Source organism: Rhinoderma darwinii, unplaced genomic scaffold, assembly GCF_050947455.1.
Source record: "Rhinoderma darwinii isolate aRhiDar2 unplaced genomic scaffold, aRhiDar2.hap1 Scaffold_121, whole genome shotgun sequence".
NCBI classification, from domain to species: domain Eukaryota; kingdom Metazoa; phylum Chordata; class Amphibia; order Anura; family Rhinodermatidae; genus Rhinoderma; species Rhinoderma darwinii.
The window spans coordinates 165,839-185,217 of NW_027461955.1; the positions used below are offsets into that span (position 1 = coordinate 165,839).

The 19,379-nt window shown below is 42.9% G+C and overlaps 1 long non-coding RNA gene across 1 annotated transcript; it reads left to right on the forward strand.

Moving 5' to 3' along the window:
• Positions 1-1,817: 1,817 nt before the first annotated feature.
• Positions 1,818-7,167, forward strand: LOC142699052 (uncharacterized). Its single transcript, XR_012865954.1, has 2 exons — positions 1,818-2,167; positions 5,868-7,167. It is a non-coding gene; the product is annotated as an uncharacterized LOC142699052 (long non-coding RNA).
• Positions 7,168-19,379: the final 12,212 nt, after the last annotated feature.

The following is a 19,379-nucleotide window of genomic DNA, read 5'->3' on the forward strand; positions in this document are numbered from 1 at the left end:
TCCTCCAGTTCTATGTCCCACTGCAACATTAATTATTTACTTTTAAATGAACAATGTAACAAATAGAAGACACAATTGTGTGCTACCAAGTTCTCAGTAAAAGCATTTGGGAAAACAATAAGACACATATGTATAGTATTCCAACGATTTTCAAAAATAAACAATATGATTATATGGTCGTAAAGCAAAATCCTGTGAACATCCTTATTATAATGAGCATGCTGTAACTCTGGAGTGCCCAGCAAGAGGCTGAGCCCCAGGGCCACAGCCTCAAATAGAGATTAAGAATCCCTTAGTATCGCAGTGAGCCTATCATTAGCCTATCATTAGCCTGAATCCAAATCTAAAGACACCAATCAGGTTTTCCATCTCCTTGCTACAGTCAATTTGCCCACTAGAAAAATAAAATATTGGAATTTTCTCTCTTATCTTTTTGTATATCCGGAATAGGGGCATTCAAAAAGACCTGTTCGGGGCATTTTTAATACCAGTGACTGAGTAGATGAGGTGATATATGCAAATTCAAAATCTGCGTATGCTGGGGTAATCCCACTGAACATGATACATGGAACCCTGATTACCACAATGTCTGAAACATAGTGGGAAGGCCGCAGTGTAAATATGAGCTAGTCTAGTGGGAGCCAGATACCATCGTAGTAATACCTTCCAGCCAGCTTCAGCCAAATACTTATTTAGGGTGCTGTCTGAAAATCAGTTCCATTCATTTGAATGGAACTTGCAGAAATGTATGCACCTGCTGCAGAAACAACAACATTCAGATAAATGGAACTGATTTTCAGCTGCAGGAATTTCTGCAACAAAATCTGCTGTGTGTGACCGCACCCTAAGGCTGGGTTCACACAGAGTTTTTTTACAAGTTTTTTTACTCGGAAACAAAACTCGCCAAAAACCGGCCAAAAATGCCTCCCATTGATTTCAATGGGAGGCGGAAGCGGTTTTCTCCCGCAAGCGGTAAAACCGGCTCGCGGGAGAAAGAAGGGACATGCCCTATCTTGACATCAAAGGGAGGCAAAGAAAGCGTATTTTGTGGCTTTTTATGCCTGCGGCGCTCATTGGCCGCGCGCGCAAAAACACAGTGAAAATCGGCGTGCAGGCAGAGGAAAATCTGCCTCAAACTTCCAAACGGAAATTTGAGGCAGAATTTCCTCCTGCAAAAAACTCTGTGTGAACCCAGCCTAATAGAATGTTTAGCAGTAGTGGAGACCATCAGAGACCAGTTTTCTATATCAATTATCCTGACAATGTCCGGTTCCCATTTGCACATGTAGGATATTTTTTGGGTGAATAAGGCTGCACTTCCTGTTGTCATTTTTGTCTAAAAAGAAAAATTTAAATTTAGGTAAAATTGTTGTGGTAGTAGTGGTGAAACAGTAGATTGTGATTTACCTGTAGAGCCCAGAGCAGGGACCAGTAGACCTTCAAGTTAGGCCCCCAAATTGCTCCTGCTGACTTCTACACCTATGTGGGAAAACTGCCTCCGCAAACCTGCTTGTTTCAATGTACCAGTCACCGCCCTTTCCTACTAAAAAGATTGAATCATATAGAAACCTACACACATTTCAATATACACTGGTACAGAGCAGGAAAAGAGGATGAGGGCAAATTACCATAGACTTAGACCATGGTCGGTTATGGGGCGCTTGGGGACAGTGGACCCGGCCCATGTTGGTCCCATCTAATTTTTATACCTGTACACTTTAACTATTGGGTTGTTGTGGATTATAAGTGTTTGTGACTCCACTTCCTCTTTTACAATAGCCCCTGCATCCGGGAATACACCCTAACCATATATATATATATACATAGAGAGAAAGAGAGAACCAATGTATGAGTACCACGCACAGCCTAAAGTCAGAAGGAAAGCCCCTTTTTGTGACAGCATATAAGCTTGAGTGTAATGCATAATAAATGAGATCTACTTTGACCCTACCCTTGGTGTCAGTGTATTTTCTTCCGTGCGCACGCTAAAGCTGAACCTACTGAATTTGGACCAGGCAGTCAACTGACGAGTATACCTGAGTATACATCCATAACAGCTGGCGCCCGTAACGTGGGGCCTAGGCGAAAGATCCGGACAGAGCAGCGGACCCACTAGCCGGAACGAGTGGCCGGAATATCGGGAAGGGGGAGACTGCAGCTCCATAAGGTAAGAAAATTATATTATCTTACTTGACAAACTCTTCCCGTATTGCCGCCCAACGTTTTCGGTGGGACCGCTGTCCTTAAGGACGCAAGACCACTATTAAAAGCCTTGGCTCCAAGAACTCATATATGGTCTAACAAACTCCACTTGACTGCTCTGGGGAACACGGACATGTTTGCTGTTTTTTTTATGAATATCGACCTAATAATCTAGTATTGATCTTCGACACCTAATGAAGGTTTGAGTCCCCATTGTGTCCGAAGTGGTGTGTTGACTAGCTATCAACCACGGATATAGAATTTGAACATTTAAATATAGATCATACGTCTAACAACGGTAAGAGTCCCTGTTGCGTATGCCTTTTGATTCAAATATAGATCATACGTCTAACAACGGTAAGAGTCCCTGTTGCGTATGCCCTTGAAGGATATATGTCGATACTCACATAAAGTAGACAACTTCCAATAGTCCGGCAAAATGTCAAAATGTTACTAATTAGCTAAGCCTTATTGCAATAACCCAACTTATAATCAGAAAATAAGTTTTTATTACATTTTAGACAAAAGTCAGATAATCCGGAATATTACCTTTTTTTCCAAAATATTGCCCAAATGAATATTACTGTTATTGCCTGTCTAATTTCAAATGGATTGGCCCCGGATGTATTAAGGGATTTGTCTTAGCATACTTCTTTTTGTTATTTTCTTTGTTGGGTTATACTCCAGAATATCACAAAAGGGAGGCCACTCATGGCACTCCTATAAATGACCTGCCCTAATTGTCTGTACGGGGTTACCTTGGCTATATCTAATGAGGGGTGGTGTTTAGTGGATATAGAGGACAAGGATTTCCACGCAGAAAACACTGGTTATAAAGCAATAAATTGTCAGACTGAGAGTTTACGTTTTCCAGCTAAATATACGCATACATCCCACCCCAGAAACACTCATAGGGTGTATATGGGAACATATTGAGGGGGGGGGGGGGAAACAATGCACGCTCAAGGATTCGGTAGTCAGGTGTAATAACTCTGCTAAAAAGCACGTGACTCAGGCAGGAAAGACCCTATAAATTTCACAATGGGGTCCAGCAATAGCACCGAGACAGGAGAATACACAGCCGCACAGATGGTGGCAGAAAGGGAAGGGAAAAAGTATGTGACAAAAAAAGAAGAAGTTAATGAAAGTGGCTGGAATTCATAGTGGAGGCCGTTTAGATGAAGCAGAGTGGAAACAGGTATTAGTCACCAAGAAGGGAGTTTTACAAGATGAGGGACTGCAAAAACACGCAGAAGCATGGTACAAGACAGCTAAGGGAGTGAAGAAAGCAAAATGGAGGGAAAGGTTTACTGAGGAAGGAAAGTATCGTTATACAGCATGTGATCAGACAGACAAAGAAGCAGAAGTAGAATCTAAAATGGAGCCTGCATCACCGACCGCACCCTTAGAATCTAAAATGGCGTCTGCATCACCGACCGCACCCTTAGAATCTAAAATGGCGTCTGCATCACCGACCACACCCTTGGTGAGCGGACCTCCACCCTACCCCGACACCGGGACCAACTGGGATCCCCGGGGCTGGACGTGTGGGAGATGTAAATGTCAAAACCCCGACTGCCGGGAGACTTGTTACTTTTGTGGGGCCCCTAGACTTTACACCACATCAGGGACATACCCATTACTCAATCATGACAATACCCCGTACCACCCGAATAGAGGGACCAGCCAGACGCCCTCATCCAAACCACCCACCTCAAAACCCAAGCTGCCTCCCAGTCCCTATGCAGCCATCACACGTGACTTGGTAGATTTGGGTGAAGCCACATTTCCCCTGGGTGTTTCCGACCATGACCATGACGAACAGGAGACGGGTAGCGTACATAGTGAACAAAGTGGGTACAGGCGACAGGATGAGGCAATAAGCGGCCACACAAAATCCACAACTGGCGCCAACATGGTCAAATCCACCTGTGCTCACCCCCAACCCTGCGAGTTCAGCAAGGGATGCAGATGTCACTTCCTCCAATTATAGGGGCCGACGCACTGACCAACGTCCCAGATACGTCCCCTGGAAACCGCAGGAAACACAGGCTCTATTAAATGGTCTGCCTGATCCAGAAAAACAACCCATGCCTTTCTATAGACGCTTGTGCCAGATACAAAAGACACATGCGGCCACATGGAAGGACCTGTGCGGTCTAACTCAGATAAAGGCAGGAGACTCTTTCTGGCCAGTCATAGAGCCACATGTTACACCCGGTTATCTTGATGACATCGATAACTATGCCTCAGGGCCCCGCTTCCTTGAAAAATTAAAGGAATGGGCCACAGATCGGCTGGCTGACCAAGCCACTGCCCTACAGGATGTTACGCAGGATAAGGCAGAGTCAGTTGAGAAGTTTTACTACCGCCTTAACCAGCTCTGCACTGATTTAGGGTTTGACACACGTCTAGTCAAAACTCACGCCCAGTTATGGGGGCATGCCTTTGTCCAGGGGCTTAGGGAACCCATAAGGAAAAGCCTCATAAGCACTAGGCCCAAGTACCGAGGCATGGCAGGGGAAACTTTGTTCCAGGTAGCAAGGGGTATCGAGCAGAACCTGGCCACAAAACCTCCCAAAACCACCCTGTTACCCTATCAGCCAGGTGACTGGAATGCCCCACCCAACTTTCCCCAGTCCAGGCCGCATCCTACGTGCTATGGATGTGGGAAATTGGGTCACCTCAAGCGGGATTGCCGCTCAGGCCGACCCCCAATGAGAACACAACCTCCCCGCAATCAGCCATGAATAAGCTCATCCTCACTCTGCAAAAGCAAGCTCCAAAAGCAGAACAGGAGGAGTGGATCACAAAGGGGGCAACAATGGACAACGGGTTGTATACAAAGCATGACAAACCGTGTCTTCCAAGGGCATTATACCCCATGATAGCCCAGTGGGCGCACGGTCCAACACACCTGTCGAAAATCCCTATGAATAACCTGGTACAAATGTATTGGTTTGCCCCAGGATTCTCTATCATGACGAATCAATATACAAAGGGATGTATCACCTGTGGGAAGTACAACCCTGGGAAAATGGTGAAACCTCCAGCGAAATGCACTCCAAAGCCACTGTACCCATTCCAGCGAATCCAAATAGACCACATACAAATGCCAAGATCCGGCTTGTATGAATATGTCCTAGTAGTGATAGACATCTTCTCGGGTTGGCCAGAGGCGTTCCCGGTAAAAAACCAGTCAGCCACAACCACTGCTAAAAAGCTGTTGAGTGAAATAGTGTGCAGATATGGCGTGCCTGAGACAATCGAGAGTGACCAAGGCCCAGCCTTCACAGCCAACCTTACGAGGGAACTATGGAAGGCCCTTGGCTCCGAATTAGCTTTTCATACTCCCTATCATCCACAGAGCAGTGGAAAGGTGGAAAGGCTTAACGGTACACTCAAACAGAAAATGCTGAAAGCAGCTGAAGGAGCAGGGAAACCTTGGCCAGAAAGTTTAGCCCTAGCCCTATTTAGTGTAAGACACACACCAAAGGGCCCTCAAAAGTTAAGCCCCTACCAAATACTATTTGGCAGTGTACCCCGATTGGGACTATATTTCCCCCAGCAGCTGAATATGCAATATGATACGTTGTCCAGATATGTAATTGAACTAACCAAACGGTTGACTAACATACATGGCAAAGTCTTTTCTTCCATTCCAGATCCTGACTCTCTGACAGGAGAGAACCCGATACAACCAGGGGATTGGATCCTGCTAAAGAAGTTCAATCGGAAAAGTTCGCTTGAACCCCGGTTTGACGGCCCCTTCCAAGTCCTTCTCACAACCCCCACATCGGTGAAACTTGAAGGAAGAGATAATTGAGTCCACGCATCTCACTGCAAAAAGACCTCGACCCCGGAATAGAACCATGATGATCATATCCTTTTTATGCTTTCTGGGGATATGTGGAACTAAGGGACAGGAGGGTTATGGGGAGCGATTACTAAGGACCAAGGGGTAATCACCTTTTGGTATAACACTTCAAGCCCTATAAGTGTCTATTGCATTATAGTCCCATGCCCTAGCCCACAGTGGCAATCAACCATGCACCAGGGGACCCAGTACATCTGTATAACCACCCAGGAAACGGAGAGGGATCAAATTTTGAGAAGTAGGCTTATGTGGGGTGGAATACTGGAACAGAATGGGGATACAAATCACAACAGGCACAAGACAGAAAGGATAACAATGGGAAAAATCTGCTTGTTCGAATGACTTTGACCAAGGGCCCCTGATGGTAGTATAAGTAAGGCACTCCGAGGACTGGAGGATCTATCAGTAGAACTAAAAAGGAATTCAGGGATTACCAACACATGGGATCAGGCTTTTGCTTGGATAGGAGGGTGGAAGGCAGCCTTAGTGCAAGCTGTCATAGCTTTTGTATGTATAATACTTGTACTCTCACTCATTGTGTGTGTTGTGTCATCCCTTGTGCAAGGAAACTCATAACCAAGGTGGTCGAAGATGTCTCCCCAACCATGTATGCTGAATTTTCCGAAATCGAAGAGGAGGATGCACTAAAACCGCCTGCGTCCTATGGTCAGGAACTTATACAACCGACAGCAACGGATTACCACAAGCAGACCCCCTCCATACGGTCACTGAGTATCCAGCTCTTCTATCAAAGACCACTAAGAGGGAACTATGCGCTAGGCATAGGCTTGTCTCCTAACTGGTGAAACATGGAACGAAGGGTACTAGAACTGGATCATAGGGATAGCATTGAAATGGAGTCAAAGGGGGAACTGTTGTGGATTATAAGTGTTTGTGACTCCACTTCCTCTTTTACAACGGCCCCTGCATCCGGCAATACACCCTAACCATATATATATACATAGAGAGAAAGAGAGAACCAATGTATGAGTACCACGCACAGCCTAAAGTCAGAAGGAAAGCCCCTTTTTGTGACAGCATATAAGCTTGAGTGTAATGCATAATAAATGAGATCTACTTTGACCCTACCCTTGGTGTCAGTGTATTTTCTTCCGTGCGCACGCTAAAGCTGAACCTACTGAATTTGGACCAGGCAGTCAACTGACGAGTATACCTGAGTATACATCCATAACAGGGTTACAGGACTCTCCTCTAGAAAGCAATTGAAATGTGAGGAAGCATGGGTACTGAACCAGAGGCGTTTTTTGCTGTGTTTTTTGGCAAAAATGTTGCCGCGTTTTTGCTGCTGTTTTTTTTAACTCTGTTTTCAACAGGCAAAGGAAAAAACGCAAGCATTTTTTGCCAAGAAAATGCGTAACAAAACACGTAAAAAAACGCCGTCTCCCATTGATTTCATAGGGGTTTTTGGGGCGGAAAACGGCTCAAGATAGGGCATTGAAATCAATGGGAGGCAATTTCGCCGTTTTTTTGACACTTTGCGCCGCGGTTTCCGCAGCAAAAACCGCCGCAAAAGAACTCTGTGTGAACAGGGCCTTACAATGTAATCTAAGTGAAGCTGAGCGCCAAATTATATTTAATATATTTATAAAACTATTGCCCTACATAAAAAAATATTTTTATTATACTTTCTACAATTAGAACAATTTTTCATAAGAGAAAGTTGGAGCTTCATTTTAAATGCTATTTCTATGGGTTGCCTTATCTTTACATGGGTTGCAATAGGTTACTATTTTCCACTATTCTGATTTATATATTTGGCAGCAGCAATAAAGCTTTAAGACATTTCCATTTATGGGTAAAGTAAAGTCTCAAATATGTGAAGGGCTAAGAACAGAATGTTTTCCCTGAAGCTGCCTGCCCAAAATAATGAAAGCTACTATTACATATTGTGGGAAAGAGATCAAGAGAGAAAGGAAACACATCTTTTATAATATACGTCCTGTGAATACATTCATGAAAAAAAATCTCGCTATTCCCAGGGTTATAAAGCGTCCAAAAATAGTTTGGAACTTTCTTAAATTATACAAATTCCATGGGAATTTCCATTCCAACAATTATGTATTAGACGTATGTATCATGGTATGAAGAAAAATCCTAAATCCTCTGATCAACTGGTATTTTAACCGGCTGTACTGTATATCACTAAGTACGGGCTTTTTAAGTGATATGATCCATACTACACACACCAATTTCAATAGATAAAGGTCTGATTAGCCCTAAATTGGAGTAAAACCTGTGCAGGTAAACCTCACCAACTCCTTAAAATAAAGACGTTTTCCATCTGATGGATGTACCATGTTATACATCTGGACCCCGGCTGCCTTAACTCAGTAGTAAAAGAGTGCAAGGAAACACATGCAGAAACTGTTGCGTTGAAAGCCAGTCGACCGATACTCTAAACTGGCCATTAAAATAGAAATATTTTCCTATTATCTTTGTACTTTTTCTGTCATTTGAGCACTGGAAGTTCAGGATTATAGCATTAATTTCAGCGTATACAACATACATATTTTCATAAAAATTTTCATCTAAAAATATCTTTTTTCACAACTATTATTTAATTAAGTGATGCAAACATCAGATGTTACCCAGCAATTAGCCCATCTGCTGCTTCGTAATCTACAATTAATCACATCTACAATCTGTTCTCAGCTGATATTAGCAGCAACAAGAAACAGCACAGTTAGGATGGCTCTACACATTAGACAAAAGTGGATGATTTTGAGCATAACGAACGAACACCGGTCAGAAAAATGACTAAAAATAATTGTTACAACCGACCCATGGCTGACAGTAATCTTCTACAAAACAGGTCGGCCATGTTGGACAACTATAATCTGAACTGATTAACATATGTTCGTCTGCCAAACCATCGTCCAAACATCGGCCTACATAATGTGTATGGCCAGCCTTAGAAAGGACCTTGTTTTATGACCTAACTTAAAAAACATTTTACCCTAAAATCACTGATACATATGTCATTGACTTGCCCTCTTTTTCAGTGTTGCTAAAAATTCTATTAACTTTTTTTTTTACTTATTTCTGTTTCTGGGACAGTTTCATGACAAAAAGTATTACCACTAACATTTACCATACATGACCGTAGAACGGTTCTGTGTTGTACAGGTTTGTAATACAGTACAGAACCCATAAAAAATTGTGGGCCTATACTTCACCATTTCATACTGGTGGAGGCTTAAGTATGTTTTTTTATCATTCATTAGAATCCATGAGAAATGTAATGCTACAACTTAGTATTCCAAAGCAATATTGCATGTCAGTGTTAAAGAGGCTCTGTCACCAGATTCTCAAATCCCTATCTCCTATTGCATGGGATCGGCACTGCAATGTAGAGAACAGTAACGTGTTTTTTTTTTTAAAAAAACGTTCATTTTTGGCCAAGTTATGAGCTATTTTATATATATGAAAATTAGGTTTTAAATGGACAACTGGGCGTTTTTTTTTTCGTTATGTCCAACTGGGCGTGTATTGTGTTTTTAACTGGGCGTGTTTACGTGTATGACGCTGACCAATCAGTGACCAGTCAGCAACATACACATCTCCATTGATTTACACAGCAGCGATGTGCAGCCACATACACAGAGATTAACGTTAATCAAGTGTCCTGATAATGAATACACATGAAATCCAGCCTGGACGTCATGTGTATTCAGAATCCTGACACTTCTGACTCTTTTCTGTGAGACTCCGGCAAGGGAAGCGAAATCTCGCGAGATTACGGAGGTAAACGTGATTTCGTTTCACTTGCTAGAAATCTCAAAGAAAAGAGTCAGAAGTGTCAGGATTCTGAATACACATGACGTCCAGGCTGGATTTCATGTGTATTCATTATCAGGACACTTGATTAACGTTAATCTCTGTTTATGTGGCTGCACATCGCTGCTGTGTAAATCAATAGAGATGAGTGTATGATGCTGACTGGTCACTGATTGGTCAGCGTCATACACGTAAACACGCCCAGTTAAAACCACAATACACAGCCAGTTGGACATAACGAAAAAAAAACGCCCAGTTGTCCATTTCAAACCTCATTTGCATATATATATATATATATATATATATATATATATATATATATATATATATATATATATATATATATAAAATAGCTCATAACTTGGCCAAAAATGAACGTTTTAAAAAACAAAACAAAACGTTACTGTTATCTACATTGCAGCGCCGATCCCATGCAATAGGAGATAGGGATTTGAGAATCTGGTGACAGAGCCTCTTTAAACCTAATAGGCAGTTACTGATGGCAGACGTGAGGGCTGTTGTTAGGCTGTAAACCCTCCTCTGTCAAACACCTTGATCGCAGCATCTAAGGCTGAGTTCACACGACCTATTTTCAGACATAAACGAGGCGTATTATGCCTCGTTTTACGTCTGAAAATAAGGCTACAATACGTCGGCAAACATCTGCCCATTCATTTGAATGGGTTTGCCGACGTACTGTGCAGACGACCTGTAATTTACGCGTCGTCGTTTGACGGCTGTCAAACGACGACGCGTAAATTGACTGCCTCGGCAAAGAAGTGCAGGGCACTTCTTTGCAACGTAATTTGAGCCGTTCTTCATTGAACTCAATGAAGAGCAGCTCAAGATATACGAGCGTCACAGACGCCTCGTATATTACGAGGAGGAGCATTTACGGCTGAAACGACGCAGCTGTTTTCTTCTGAAAACAGGCTGTCATTTCAGCCGTAAATGACAGCTAGCGTGTGAACATACCCTGAGGGTTCAAACTGACAGGATCGGAGATGTCTCCGATCCCAGCATTTGCGGCAGAAGAACAGCCATTGGCAGTACCCACGAGATCCAAGTGATGGATATATCTGTCAAGATGCGGGAACTAGCACCTGCTCGTGGCGAATATATGTGTCACGCGTAGTTAAGGGATTCAAAGAATAACATTTATTTAGTCTCAAGAAGAGACGTCTAAGGGGGACATGATTAACTTGTATAATTATATAAATGGCCTGTACAAAAAATATGATGAATGCTGCTCCATGTAAAATCCCCTTAAAAGAAAATGGGGGCACTCCCTCTATCTGTAAAAAAAAGGGTTACATTTTCAGAAGATCCGTAAATCTGTGGAATAGCCTACCTCAGGAGCAGCAGGAACTGGTCACAGCAGGAACAGTAGATGGCTTCAAGAAAGGATAACATGTTTTCTTAGAACAAAATCAACACTTACAGTTAGGTCCAGAATTATTTGGACAGTGGCACAATCTTCATGATTTGGGCTCCGCTGCCACCACATTGGATTTGAAATGAAACAACTGAGATGCAATTGAAGTGTAGACTTTAAGTTTAATTCAAGGGGTTGAACAAAAACATCCTGTGAAACATTTAGGAATTGCAACCATTTTTCTACACTGCCTCCTCATTTCAGGGGCTCAAAAGTAATTGGAAAAATTAACATTACCATAAATAAAATGTTGTTTTTTTTTAAATACTTTGTAGAGAATTCTTTGCAGGCAATGACTACCTGAAGTCTGGAACCCATGGACATCACCAAACGCTGGGTTTCCTCCTTTGTGATGCTTTGCCAGGCCTTTACTGCAGCGGTCTTCACTTGTTGCCCATTTGTGGGTCTTTCTGCCTTAAGTTTTGTCTTAGGCAAGTGAAATGCAGCTCGATTGGTTTGAGAAATGGTGATTGACGTGGCCATTTTAGAATATTCCATTTATTTGCCTTAAAAAAACTCCTGGGTTGCTTTCACAGTATTTTTTTGGGTCATTGTCCATCTGTACTGTGCAGCGACGTCTAATCAACCTGCTGCATTTGGTAGAATTTGAGTAGAAAGTAAATCCCTGAACACTTCAGAATTCATCCGGCTGCTTCTGTCTTCAGTCACATCATCAATAAACACTAGTGACCCAGTGCCTTTGGCAGCCATGCATGCCCATGCCATCACACTGCCTCCACCATGTTTTACAGAGGATGTGGTGCGCTTTGGATCATGATCCGTTCCAAGCCTTCTCCATATTTTCTTCCTCCCATCATTCTGGCACAGGTTTATCTTAGTTTCATGCTGTTCCAGAACTGGGCGGCTTCTTTACATGTTGTTTGGCAAAGTCTAATTTGGCCTTTCTATTTTTGAGGCTGATTAATGGTTTGCACCTTGTGGTGAACCCTCTGTATTTGCTCTCATGAAGTCTTCTCTTTATGGTAGACTTAGATACTGATACACCTACTTCCAGGAGAGTGTTCTTCACTTGGGTAGATGTTGTGAAGGGGTTTTTCTTCACCATGGAAAGGATTCTGCGATCATCCACCACTGTTGTCTTCCATGGACGTCCAGGCCTTTTGGAGTTCATGAGATCACCAGTGCGCTCTTTTCTTTTCAAGAATGTACCAAACTGTTGATTTGGCCACTCCTAACATCTGTGCTCTCTCTCTCTTTTTTCAGCCTAATGATGGTCAGTTTCACTTGCTTTGAGAGCTCCTTTGACCTCATGTTGTGGGTTCACAGCAACAGATTCCAAATTCAAATGCCACACGTGGAATCAACTCCAGACCTTTTAATATGTTTACGTAAACAGTTAAAAACTTGTGTCACTGTTCAAATAATTCTGGACCTAACTGTATGTAAATGTATAGAATTCTTGTTTGAATGTTGATCCAGTCTGATCACCACTTGGGATCAGGAGGGAATTGCTCTTCTTTTTAGTGCAGATTAGTTTGTGCCTTATGGGATTTTTTTCCTTTCCTCTGAATAAATAGTGGGAAACAAAGTTCTAAATGTTATCCTTACACCGTACCCTTTTTCTACATCCTCTCCCATCCCTTGGTTGAATTTAATGGACAAATGCCTTTTCTTATTCGTCGTCGTTCCCAATTCATTGTAAAGGTGCTTGATGGGGTTGACAACAGGGCTCTATGCAGCCACTCGAGTTCCTCCACACCAAACTCATCAAACCATATCTTTAAATACCTCACTTTGTGCGCAGGGGCCATGTCATGCTGGAATAGGAAAGGGCCTTGCCCACACTGTTGTCGGCAAACTACAATTGTCGAAAATGTCTTTATGTGCTGTAGCATTATCATCACCAGTGGTGGATTAAGTAGAACATAGGCCCTGGGCGGTTCCCCAAAATTGGGCCTCCCTTCTCCACCGCCGCCCTGTCGCGCTGTTTCGATAGACAACCCCACCTTTCTGAGTGATCATTGCCAAATGTGTGTTACAACTTCCCTTGTCAAAAGGCTGGGTCCCTACATACTGACAGTCTCCAACCATCGCAGACTATATCACACTGTGTAGGGACACATTCTCCAGACAATTGGATTGGTAACACCCATTTGACTATTAGTCCAGGATTACACACAGGCTTTTTGTGGCATAGTGCCACACACAGCTGCCTGCAGATAGTGCCAAAGTGCCCCTGTAGATACACACCCCCTGAAAATAGTGCCACATTCCCCCTAGAGATAGTGCCACACACTGTAAATAGTGCCCACAGCCCCCTGTAGATAGTGTCACACAGCCCCTGTAGATAGCGCCACACTCACCGGTACGCATTCCCGTGCTGCTCTCTTCTCCAGTGATGCAGACCTGCTCTCTTCTCGCCAGGTCTCATCGAGCAGAGCGACGCAGGCAGCCTGATGACATCATCGTTCCGCCTTCATCACAAAAAAAGTGACAAATTGCGGTGGAGGGGAACTGATGGTTTCCTTGCCTTGCTAGCACTGTCAGTTGTATCCACGTCCGAAGTTTGTGGTTTTATTGTTTTGGCGGCCATGGGCCCACCAGGAGCCTCAGGTCTTGGGCGGCCGCCCTAAACAGCCCTATGGGGATCCGCTATTGAGCATCACCCTTCACTGATAATAAGGGGCCTAGTCCAAACCCTAAAAATAGAGCCCCAGACCATTATCCCACCTCCTCTAGAATTTACAGTAGGCTCTATGCATTTCGGTAGCCAGCATTCTCTTGGTATCCGTCAAACCGAATTCATCCATCGGACTGCCAGTGAAAGCTGATTCATTTCTCCAGGAACACTCTGATCCAGAGTCCAGTGGCGAGGGGCTTTACACCACTCCAGCTGAGGCTTGGCATTTCTCATGGTGATCTTAGGCTTGTGTGCAGCTGCCCAACCATGGAAACCCTTTTCAAGCTCTCGACACACAGTTCTTCTGCTGATGTTAAATCCAAAGGAAATGTGATATCTATTGAAATATTGCAATGACTATCGATGCCTATTAGTGTTTGTTTTTACCCTGTGCCTATGTGACAGGTAGCGCCCCTTCTATGGTCTCAAATTATGTACAGTGTTGGTTGCAGTACATAGCTGGACACTATACTAGTTGACAGGTATTACATAGTGAGGTCCTGCATTTCAGACATAGATATAAGCTTGAATATAGCTGTTTCTGAATTACGTGCTGTTTGCTTATTTGGTATAAATGGACTTTAAATTGGCGCAAGTTTATGCAGTATCTGGCTGCCATTTTGTTAAAGTTTTCCTTGTGACTCACATTTTTCAGTTTGGGGGTGTCACAATACTTCCAGTTTAGTGGATATAATAATTGTCATGTTTCACAGCTATACTCTAGTAATTTCACTGTAATTCTAATAGGAATGTATTGAACCCTTCTGATTGATGAGGAACGCTTACCGCCCCCATGACCCAATGTCTTAAAAATTAAACACATTTAAATTTGTGATGAATTAAACCCAGGGCTCACAAATACTTCTCTTCCAGCTCATTATTTCCCTCATCCTCCTTCCACCGTAATACTAGAACATGAAAGAAATATAAAAGCAAATATCCAGCAATTATAGATAAATTGCTTCCTGTGTTCACTTTATTTTACATTTCGTAAGACCCTTTAGATATTTCATTATGCAGGGCTTTCTAATTAATTGAAGCACGAGATGGAATTTTACAAACAATTAATGTAGTAGGACCGGGGTTTCCTCCTTAGGGAATTATGTGATTACATGACATTATGAGAACTGAATGAACAGTCTGATTGATTTTTACATATTTAACTGGTTCGGGACTTTAGAAGGTCATTTTTAAGATCTCCAGGGCAGAAGTATAACGGTATAAATCCATCTATAAAGACATTTTATTACTAGGAGATAGTTATTACTATGGTATCAAGTAGTAATTGCTGCTATGAGATATCGGTGTTATTCGGCGGCCTATTATATGGGTATTAGATGTGCGCTTATGAATTACTATGTGGGATAAGGGCATAATGATCTCCAACAGATTAGACCAATTCATTCCATTAAACAACTGTAGAGAAGTGAAAATCATAATAGGTTCCATTCATTTTCTTTAGACTCCCTCCCATGACATTTAGTGAACGCAGGGTTATTGCTGTTTCTGTATAAGTCGGGAGGGGGGACCTTAATGTAGAGTGTGTAGCTTCTCCGAGCGACGTAGGCCTCATTCACACGGCAGGGTTTCCCGGCCGGGTGCCGGCCGTTCATAAATCGGCCGGCACCCGGCTGCATTAGGAATAATAGACCCCTAATGGGGCTATTCACACGACCGATTTTTTGACGGCCGGGAAAACCGGCCGTCAAAAAATAGGACATGCTCTATCTTCGCCCGGGTACCCGGCCGCCCGGCTCCCATAGAAGTCTATGGGGCCGGGTAATACACGGCCATCACCGGGATGTGTCCCGAGTGATGGCCGGGTTTTTCGGAGCTTGCGCTCTATCTCCTCCTCCTCACAGCGCAGAGTGCAAGTGAGGAGGAGGAGTTGATGCCATTCTGATGAATGGCATCGCTGTACACTGTGTGGCAGGGCCGGGGTGTACAGCAGGTGGAAGGGAGCGCTGCGCTGGCTCCCTTCCCCTGCTTGAAAAACACCCTGGCCCGGCGACACCTTCGATGGCGCCGCTAGCAGCTGCAGCTGCTGCTGCTGCTGCGGCTACTACGACTGTAGCGACGCCACTATAGCAGAGCGGGGAGGTATCTCCCCGCTCTGCTATGTGCTAGCCGCACTTTAGCTCCTTGAAGGAGCGGAATCCCCGTGTTTTCGGGAATTCCGCTCCTGGACAGAGCGCTTGATGTCTCTGTCCATATCTGGGCAGTGACATCAGGGGAAACTCCTGAAGCGGAATCCCCGAACACATGGGGATTCCCCTTCAGGAGTTGCCGCTGATGTCACTGTCCGGATCTGCCCGGCCCGGCACGGATGCAAAACTTAATGCAAACCGGCCGGGCAAAATGGGCGATTTTACCGGCCGACACTCGGGCTCGGGAACGACACGGTCGTGTGAATCCCGCCTAAGAAATGGAAGCTTTCTGAACACTTCACCCATCTACAATTAACCCTAAAACAGATCCGGTCTTATTATATAAATAAAATATAGTGTCTGCAAAGGGGATAGAACAGAGACAAAGCTTATTTTACATTTCATGGGATTTATCTCCAGACAAAGGAACAGTTCATTCCCCTGCTGTATATTCTATTACGGTGCAGAAAAATTATTCTTGCATAATACTACATAGGCTGGAGAGGCTGAGATACATCAGTACAATCGATTATACAGTAGGTGTTATATGACTTCACATTAGACATGTCATTCATTTTCATTAAAGTATATATCCGTTCAGTTTCAATAATACATGGGGAGTGGAATTACTGTGCAAATAAATTGCATTACTTAACTAGTACTGATCCTAAACTACAGCCTGTATTATAGCTCAGAGCTGCATTCCCAATTCTGCAGGCTTCAGAGCTGAAACTCTACAGTAAGGGTATGTTCACACGCAGTGACCAAAAACGTCTGAAAATACGGAGCTCTTTTCAGGCGAAAACAGCTCCTGATTTTCAGACGTTTGTGTAGCAACTCGCGTTATTCGCGGCATATTTTACGGACGTTATTGGAGCTGTTTTTCAATGGAGTTAATGAAAAACGGCTCCAAAAACGTCCCAAGAAGTGACATGCACTTTTTTCGCGGGCGTCTTTTTACGCGCCGTATTTTGACAGCGACGCGTAAAATTTCACCTCGTGGGAACAGAACACCGTCAATCCCATTGCAAGCAATGGGCAGACGTTTGTAGGCGTAATGGAGCCGTTTTTTCAGGCGTAATACGCCCGAATTACGTCTGAAAACACTGCGTGCGAACATACCCTTAGGGGTCCCATTCACATTAGATAAAAGTCGACTAAACCCTCTGATTTTGGCAGGACCGGCTGACTATCCTATATGTGCATGAGGGAGTCCCGACTCTTTCCTGATGACAGATGTCAGGGGAAAAAAGCTTATTCAGGGCCTGTGCTAAATGTATTTCCAAATTTACCCATACATACAATATTTCTATATAAAAGCTGTAAAATTGTGAACAAACCATTTAGATAGCAATTTCATGGACATTTATCTATACATTTAACAGTATGGAGGATCCAAACCCTTTAGCAACCACCTACTGTCTTTTGACGGCAAGCGGCACAGGTCCAGAGTCTACAATGACATATTTGGCGTTGCTGAATTAAAGGACAATAAGGGCTACAATGAGTGCTCATGCAAAAGCACAAGCTGTTACTCCGGTCCCTTTAAATGATGTGGTTTCGGACTCCCAGTTCGATCAGGTCACCGGGTTTCCCAGTCAACCGATCAGAGACTAGGTAACCTCTCTGCAGTCAGCCCTAGGGACCTAAAAAGGACCCCAGGGTGGTCTGTTCAGTAAGCCTTCTGTTAGGGCACATTATGTGTTGTCCTAGCAGCAGCCTGTGCCAAAGTGATAATGTATTAGCACACAGGAGTATGCTAATATATTATAAGTATAAAATAAAGTTTGAAGAAAGTAATCTCTTCATAGGATTAAAAAAGTAATACAAAATTTGTAATATGAAAAAAATAATAAAAAAGGAAAACCACTAAAAAGTGATTATTTAGTATAAAGTGCATTTTATTTCCCATACATAACATTAAAAAAAACATATTAGGTATGCACACGACTGTAACAACCTGAAGAATTAATATAACAGGTTATTTAGTGTGAAACGTGAACGATATAAAAATAAACAAAAAAAACAACAATTTTTGCTATAATTTATATGTACTCCCAAACTGCGCCAAAACAAAATGCAATTTCTCCCACATAAAACAAGTCCTCCCACCCATGTCAATGGAAAAAGTAAAAAGTTAAACGTTATTTTTAAAAAGTTATTTCTGCTGAAATGCAGTGAGGCAAAAACAACAAAATGGAGCTGGTCATTAAGGCTTTTTTTCAGGTCGGGCCATTAAGTGGTTAACAAAAATCCCTTATTGCTTATTATTCCTATTATGAACCGTGATGTAATTTAGTCATTTCTCCACTCTTGGGCGGTTTGTATCTTCTGTGAGAGGAAAAGGAAGGGACAGCCGCTAAGTCTGAGTTCTTGTCACTCGCTGGTCATACACAAGACAATTCTCCGTATGATTCCTGCTGGTTTTCCCCGATTGTCAGCCCTTAATTAGTAATTCTTTTGTCCAACAGACAGACTGCTCGCAATCTTGGATGTTTCTCACGGTAGTAAATTGTAATCAGAACGTTATGTTATGAACAGTTAAAAAACTCTAAATAGTTTGTCTTCATTTTTTTGTCACCATGCTGTGCCATGACTGACTGCCATAGTCATGTGACATCTCAATGATGTCACTATCCGGCGACAGTGGACTACATTGAAATTTTTAAAAAATGTTTTCTAAATTCAGCACATTTCTGGATCTCGGAAAACCCCATTATAACATTTCCCCCCAGGAATGGGCTTTTTCTTTAATGCTACTTTGTCATTGTTACTGTTTTCTTTACCAATATAGGATGTAAGTTGTGCTTGTCGTCTGCTGGGGGTTCACTAAAAGGAATTTCTCTCTATTTTTTGTTTTTTGTTTTTTTTATCATACCAGCAAGCTTGTTGTGATGCTCAAATCTAATTTTGATATAGCTTCTGTAGTGACATTCCATATGTGCCCCGGGTGGTGTCTGTCAGAACAGTCATTGTTGTGTGGAATTGTAGTTTCCGTCAGTGCGACATTTAAAACTAAAAATCCCAGAATGCCTATGACTGCCCTCTCTTGCTTTGAACACAAATGTATAGTTGGTGTCTCATGATAATTGTTGCTCAGGTAAGAAGCGCACGGCCCATTCACTACATATGTGCATTCACAGCTCCATGAACAGAACCATTGGAAGAATATGGGAACCTGATCTCAGAAGTGGAGCGCATATATAACCTCTTATAAATGGTGCCAATTCTGACTTTTATTGTAAAACTATTTTTTCCCTCTCACTTCTTGTCATACCA